The 7394-nt window shown below is 37.4% G+C and overlaps 1 non-coding gene across 1 annotated transcript; it reads left to right on the forward strand.

Moving 5' to 3' along the window:
• Positions 1–6781: 6781 nt before the first annotated feature.
• On the forward strand, positions 6782–6888 carry LOC113597975 (U6 spliceosomal RNA). Its single transcript, XR_003418668.1, has one exon. It is a non-coding gene; the product is annotated as a U6 spliceosomal RNA (small nuclear RNA).
• Positions 6889–7394: the final 506 nt, after the last annotated feature.

Here is a 7394-nt window from a genome sequence, read left to right on the forward strand (position 1 = left end):
CTCGCCACTGTTATTCAACACAGTATTGGAAGTCTTAGCTTCTGCAATCAGACAACACAAAGAAATAAAAGGCATCCAAATCAGCGAGGAGAGGTCAAACTTTCACTCTTCGCAGATGACATGATTCTCTATGTGGAAAACCCAAAAGATTCCATGAAAAAACTGCTAGAACTTATTCATGAATTCAGCAAAGTTGCAGGATATAAAATCAGTGCAGAGAAATCAGTTGCATTCCTACACACCAACGATGAAGCGACAGAAGGAGAAATCAAGGAATCAATCCCATTTACAATTGCAGCAAACACAATAAAATACCTAGGAATAAATCTAACCAAAGGGGTGAAAAATCTATACACTGAAAACTATAGAAAGCTTATGAAAGAAATTGAAAAGGACACAAAAAAATGGAAAAAGATTCCATGCTCCTGGATAGGAAGAACAAATATTGTTAAAATGTCAATGATGCCCAAAGCAATCTACATATTCAATGAAATCCCTATCAAAATAACACCAGCATTCTTCACAGAGCTAGAACAAATAATCCTAAAATTTGTATGGAACTGGAAAAGACCCCAAATAGCCAAAGCAATCTTGAAAAAGAAAACCAAAGCAGGAAGCATCACAATCCCAGACTTGAAGCTACACTACAAAGCTATAATCATCATGACAGTGTGGTACTGGCACAAGAACAGACTCTCAGATCAAGGCAACATAACAGAGAACCCAGAAATGGACCCAGAAACATATGGCCAACTAATCTGATTAAAGCAGGGAAGAATATCCAATGGAATAAAGGCAGTCTCTTCAGCAAGTGGTGATGGGAAAACTAGACAGTGACATGCAGAAAAATGAACCTGGACCACTTTCTTACACCATACACAAAAATAAACTCAAAATGGATGAAAGACCTAAATGTAAGACAGGAAGCCATCAACATCCTCGAGAAGAAAGCAGACAAAAACCTCTTTGATCTTGGCCATAGCAACTTCTTACTCAACACATCTCTGGAGGCAAGGAAAACAAAAGCAAAAATGAACTACTGGGAACTCATCAAAATAAAAACTTCTGCACAGCGAAGGGAACAATCAGCAAAATTAAAAGGCAACTGACAGAATGGGATAAGATATTTGCAAATGACATTATCAGATAAAGGGTTAGTATCCAAAATCTATAAAGAACTTATCCAACTCAACACCCAAAAAACAAATAATCCAGTGAAGAAATGGGCAAAAGACATGAATAGACACTTCTCCCAAGAAGACATCTGGATGGCCAACCGACACATGAAAAAATGCTCAACGTCACTCATCATCAGGGAAATATAAATCAAAACCACAATGAGATATCACCTTACACCTGTCAGAATGGCTAACATTAACAACTGAGGCAACAACAGATGTTGGCGAGGATGCAGAGAAAGAGGAACTCTTTTGCATTGTTGGTGGGAATGCAAGCTGGTGCAGCCACTCTGGAAAACTCCATTTTATGGAGGTTCCTCAAAAAATTAAAAACAGAACTACCCTATGACTCAGCAATTGCACTAGTAGGCATTTATCCAAGGGATACAGGTGTGCTGTTTCAAAGGGGCACATGCACCCCAATGTTTATAACAGCACTATCAACAATAGGCCAAGTATGGAAAGAGCCCAAATGTCCATCGATGGATGAATGGGTAAAGAAGGATGTTGTATATATATATAGAATGGAGTATTACTTGGCAATGAAAAATAATGAAATCTTGCCATTTGCAACTACGTGGATGGAACTGGAGGGTGTTATGCTAAGTGAAATTAGTCAGTCAGAGAAAGACAAAAATCATATCAATTCACTCATATGAGGACTTTAAGAGACAAAACAGATGAATATAAGGGAAGGGAAGCAAAAATAATATAAAAACAGGGAGGGGAAAAAAACAAAAGAGACTCATAAATATGGACACCAAACTGAGGGTTACTGGAGGGATTATGGGAGAAGGGATGGGCTAAATGGGTAAGGGGCACTAAGGAATCTACTCCTGAAATCATTGTTGCACTATATGCTAACTAATTTGGATATAAATTTTAAAAAATAAAAAATAAAATTAAAAAAACTAAGACAATCTATGAAAATATATTTATGATCTCAAAGCAAAAATTTCTCAAACAAGAAAAAAAATACTTAAATAACAGAAGACAGGATTGATTAATTCAGTTACATTAAAAATAAGATTTCTAGGATCACGTGGATGGCTCAGTTGGTGAAGCATCCAACTCTTGATTTGGCTCAGGTCATGATCTCACAGTTCGTGAGATTGAACCTCACATCAAGATCTGTGCTGGCAGCATGGAGCCTGCTTGGGATTCTCTGTCTCTCTTCTCTCTCTGCCCCTCGCCCACTTGCACGCACTCCCTGTCTCTTAAAATAAATAAATAAACTTTAAAAAATACTTCTATTTATCAAAAGACAGCATATAGAAAGTGAAAACAACGACAAATAGAATATATCATAACAAATGTAATTAAAACATTAATATGTAGAATATATAAAGAACAGTAAACCAATACTAAGAAGATAAACAACCCAGGGGTGCCTGATTGGCTCAGTCCGTTAAGCATCTGACTCTTGATTTCAGCTCCGGTCATGATCTCATGGTTTGTGAGTTTGAATCCTGTGCTGACAGTGCGGATCCTGCTTGGGATTGTCTCTCCCTTTCTCTCTCTGCCCCCCCCCCCCAAGAATAACTAAATAAATTTAGGAAAAAAAGGTAAACAATCCAAAATAAAAATGAACAAAAATATTGAGCAAGCTCCTCACTGAAGAAAGAATGCTTTACGAACATAAAAATATGGTCAACTTCATCAATAAGAAAGATTGTGCAAATTATAGCCAAAGTGCGATGCAATCCATTTGATCGCACATCCATTTGATTTGCAAAAACTAAAAAATCTGACAAAATCAACTCACTATGATGTGGAGCTATGAAAACCCTTACACATGGCTAGCAGATGTTTAAAGGGCATGGCCGATTTGGATAACAATTTGACCTTATGTAGTATAACTGAGGATATGCATACTCAATGACTCAGCAATTCTTCTGCGGAAAATAGTATATATCCACCAAACAACATGTGCAGGTAGCTTTGTAGAATCACTGTGATAGCAAAAAACTGGAAACAACTCAAATGGCCAACAGTAGAGTGGATAAATAAATTATAGGATATTTATACTACTATACAGCTGTGGGAGGTTGTGTGTCAAGCTGAAGGTAGTTTAACAAAAAGAGAGACACTATATCATATTAAAATGCCCATCAGTAAGGAGGGGAAGGTTGATAGTAAAAAGAGACAAGTCGAACCTTCCATTTCTTCATTCATGATGAGGGAGGTAAGAATGGGTGTGTATTTATTTCGAAGATATTTATTGTGTACCTACTCTCTGCCAGGCCCTGTTGTTGATACAAGGGATGCAGGTAGATTTGAAAATCGGGTGATAGGAATTTGATGGATGTCTAGGTAAAGACTTCCATTTCTTTCTGAGGTGAGTGGTAAAGTCATCTCATCAGAGTCGGGGAAAAGCCTGGGGCTTGATGTGTGAGGAGAATGAAGAGTTCCAACTATGTGGTTAACAGGAAAGCAAGATAACAAAGGGAGCAGTCAGGTTAGGCAATGTTGAGAATCCAGTTAAGGTTATTGAATTTAAAGGCAGAATTTCTAGTTGTTTCATTTTCTGCAGTAATACTCGATGACAATACATTGTTCTAGGGTTTTTTACTGGCAGGTTGTGACAAAGATATACCAGGGTAGAAGAACTTACGACACTGGTAAGAGGTTACTGAAAATGACAGAGTATGGGTGCCAGTGAGTTTGGTTGTTAAGTAAAATTCTGAAGCAGAGTTTGCCATTTAAATGTATCCAGGAATCAAGTAATACTATTACACATGTATCTGATGAGGAATACTGGGATTTAAAACCACAAGTACCCCGAAGTTAACGCTCAGCTGGAAAGAAACTCATCAATGAGAGACAGGTGGTGGAAAGGGTCCTGCAGATAGATTCTGCCCCCTTCCATTCTCTGGCTGTTTGCAGATGCAAAAAGTCCATGTGACACTTAAGTTGTGTTTCCTTATAAAACTACAGCCAGGTCAGTAATGCACCGCCTCATCTTTTCCTTTCTTCATCTCCCCGCTTCATTTTCCTTTTTACCTTCTTCTTGTTCCCCTGGAATTTGACTTCTTGATAAAAAAGCATCGAAGTGTTCTTTATTGTTGCTCTGTTTTTAAGAGTACTCAGGGAAAGACAAAATGAAATTTTTTTTCTTCTGAATTTGGAGGTCTTTTTAGCAATTCAGGAAGGGGAAGGGGAGGGCAGGGAAGAGATGAGACAGAAATGAGAAGATGAGAAAGGAGCCAAACAGATAGTATGAGGCTGGGTTCTATTTGCAGTGAGGTAGCAGTGAAAAATCCCCGACAGTGGATGGGATGCCTGAAGGATTTTTTAATAACTAGGATGCCTATTATTAGATGTAAGATGCTGATCTTCCTTCAATGTGAAGTCTCCCCAACCCTCTCTTCCCCCCAAATTTAGTAAATTATATCACACACGGATATGTTTTATTAGTTTTCTTATTTTGTGGCACTATAACAAAAGACTGAGTTTCATATCTGGGTTAACACAACCTGTATCAAGCAATGTTGCCAGATGGAAAGGTTAGCCATCAGCTAAGCTAATTCAAAGGGCAAAAAGTTGGAAGCCAGAAGGACCAAGAAAATGCTAGACCTCGGTAATTTTTAGAAAACTGAAGAAAAGTTTTATACTGACATAGGCATGGAATGGGATGATGGAAGAAATCTGATTCAGACAGTAGGGGGACTGGGGATCCCACACATCACCTGGGCTGCATATAAAACTCGTACTTTGTCAAGCAGTGTTCCTTGTCAGAGGCTACTACTGCAATGATACTGATTTTTATTTTTTCAGATAAGCAAAAAACAAATGAATAAATGCAGAAGTCTTTTTTAGGAAAGAGGATACATTTATTTCTTTAATCAAGAAGGATTTACGAGGCTATATATTGATGTTAGAATTGAATTACTCTTGATGCCACTTCCAGATACGAGCTTTTGTTACTGTGACTGTCAATAGCTGGGAACTACCATTTGAGAGACAATTGATTCAGTTCCGTGCAGCTGTATTAAGCATGCCATAAGCTGTTTACAAAAATCTTTGTTTTCAAAAGTTTGTAGTTGGAGGTGTCTGTGCTAATCTATTATAGGTAGTGTGACTATTCTAAATAGGGCAAAAAAGTTACCATGTCTACTAAAAAGACTATACTGTAAATGTTGGAAGTTATTTCTTCTCGTTCTGGTACATATTTATACTTCCTAATTTATTAAACAAGTGATCCTTTTCTAGAATACAATCACATGCATTTGATATGTATAGAAAAAATGACAAAAATCTTGCTAAGATCTTTCGTAAGTCATGCATGTCAGTTAGTTCACACATACCTGACATTTCCTAAATCAAAGTGACAGTTGAAGCTGCCTGTATTTTTAGCATAATTCAAAATAACTCATATAAAAATGAATTATGAGCAAGGCAGTAGGACTACAGATATTGCTCTCACAAATAATTTGTGTGAAAGAAGTATATCTCATTTTTTTATCTTTGGATTGAGAAAATATTTCTTAGTGACACTGCAGTAACCTAAGGTCATAGACCCCTGCAAACCAAATGTCAGTTTAAGTTGCTATATTCATCTAGAAATGTATGTGATTTAGCAATGTGATTTACTTCTATCAGTAGGTAAAAAAAAAAACACAACATCTTTTCATTTTTCACTCAGAGTGTAATGGTAGCACTTCACTTTAAAAAACACCTTTTGTAAAGTGCTATCTGGTAAGATAGGAGCCCTATAATTTCCTTTAATGTTATTTAGCAAGGAAACAGTTTGGTGAGGTGGGAAGGGACATAGGACCTGGAATAAGATGCTCTTGGTTTTGAATACCATGCACTAACCTGATATGTGAGCTTATATTTCCATATGTGAGTTTCCTCATTTTTTAAATGCAAACACTAAGAGTAGCTACTGCAAAGTATTATTGTAGCAAGTCAATGTTATATTGATTAGCATTTTGGCTGGAACATAGAAGAACATATCTATTATTATTATCATTATTATCAACTGTCAAAGAATATTAAATATAGTGATCAAAAGTCATTATACTCCTAATATGATTTTTTCTTTTTTTTTTTTAACGTTTATTTAATTTTGAGACAGAGAGACAGAGCATGAACAGGGGAGGGGAAGAGAGAGGGAGACAGACACAGAATCTGAAACAGGCTCCAGGCTCTGAGCTGTCAGCACAGAGCCCAACGCGGGGCTCGAACTCACGGACCATGAGATCATGACCTGAGCCGAAGTCGGACGCTTAACCGACCAAGCCACCCAGCTGCCCCCTAATATGATTTTTTCAAACTGCGTATTCTCCCACCTTACAATCCCTGAATTCTTCCAATCCTTACCCTGTATCTTCTCCTCCTTTCCCAAAAATCTTTGGGCTGTATTATTAATATATTAAATCACATCCTGAAAATCAATTTTTTATGATATGAATATCTGAGGGCCCATACACAAGTCCCTTGTTTTTCTAAAACGTATGCCTTTATCCAGTATGTATACATGAAGCTTTGTTTAATCCTGAAACTTGCTGGCCCTGATGATAAAAAGAATGCCATTAAATTCTTTGTATATTAACCCTTGAAACTTAATATACTTTTCAACACCTAAATATGACACAACAGTGCTTGCTTTGGCAGCACATATACTAAGATTGGGGAGATACAGAGAAGATTAGCATGTCCCCTGTGCAAGGATGACACTTGGGTTCGTGAAGCGTTCCATATTTTTGATATTAGCCAACTGGATCCAACAATACATTAAACAAATTATTCACCATGTAACCCAGTGGGATTCATACATGGGATGCAGGGCTGGTTCAATATCCACAAAACAATCACATCAATAAAAGAAAGGACAAGAACCATATCATCCTCTCAATAGATGCAGAGAAAGCATTTGACAAAATATAGCATCCTTTCTTGATAAAAACCCTCAAGAAAGTAGGGATAGAAGGAGCATACCTCGAGATCATAAAAGCCATATATGAAAGACCCAATGCTAATATCATCCTCAATGGGGGAAAACGGAGAGCTATCCCCCTAAGGTCAGGAACGAGACAGGGATAGCCACTCTCGCCACTGTTATTCAACACAGTATTGGAAGTCTTAGCTTCTGCAATCAGACAACACAAAGAAATAAAAGGCATCCAAATCAGCGAGGAGAGGTCAAACTTTCACTCTTCGCAGATGACATGATTCTCTATGTGGAAAACCCAAAAGATTCCATGAAAAAAC

This window comes from Acinonyx jubatus, chromosome B4 (assembly GCF_027475565.1).
Source record: "Acinonyx jubatus isolate Ajub_Pintada_27869175 chromosome B4, VMU_Ajub_asm_v1.0, whole genome shotgun sequence".
Taxonomy (NCBI): Eukaryota; Metazoa; Chordata; class Mammalia; order Carnivora; family Felidae; genus Acinonyx; species Acinonyx jubatus.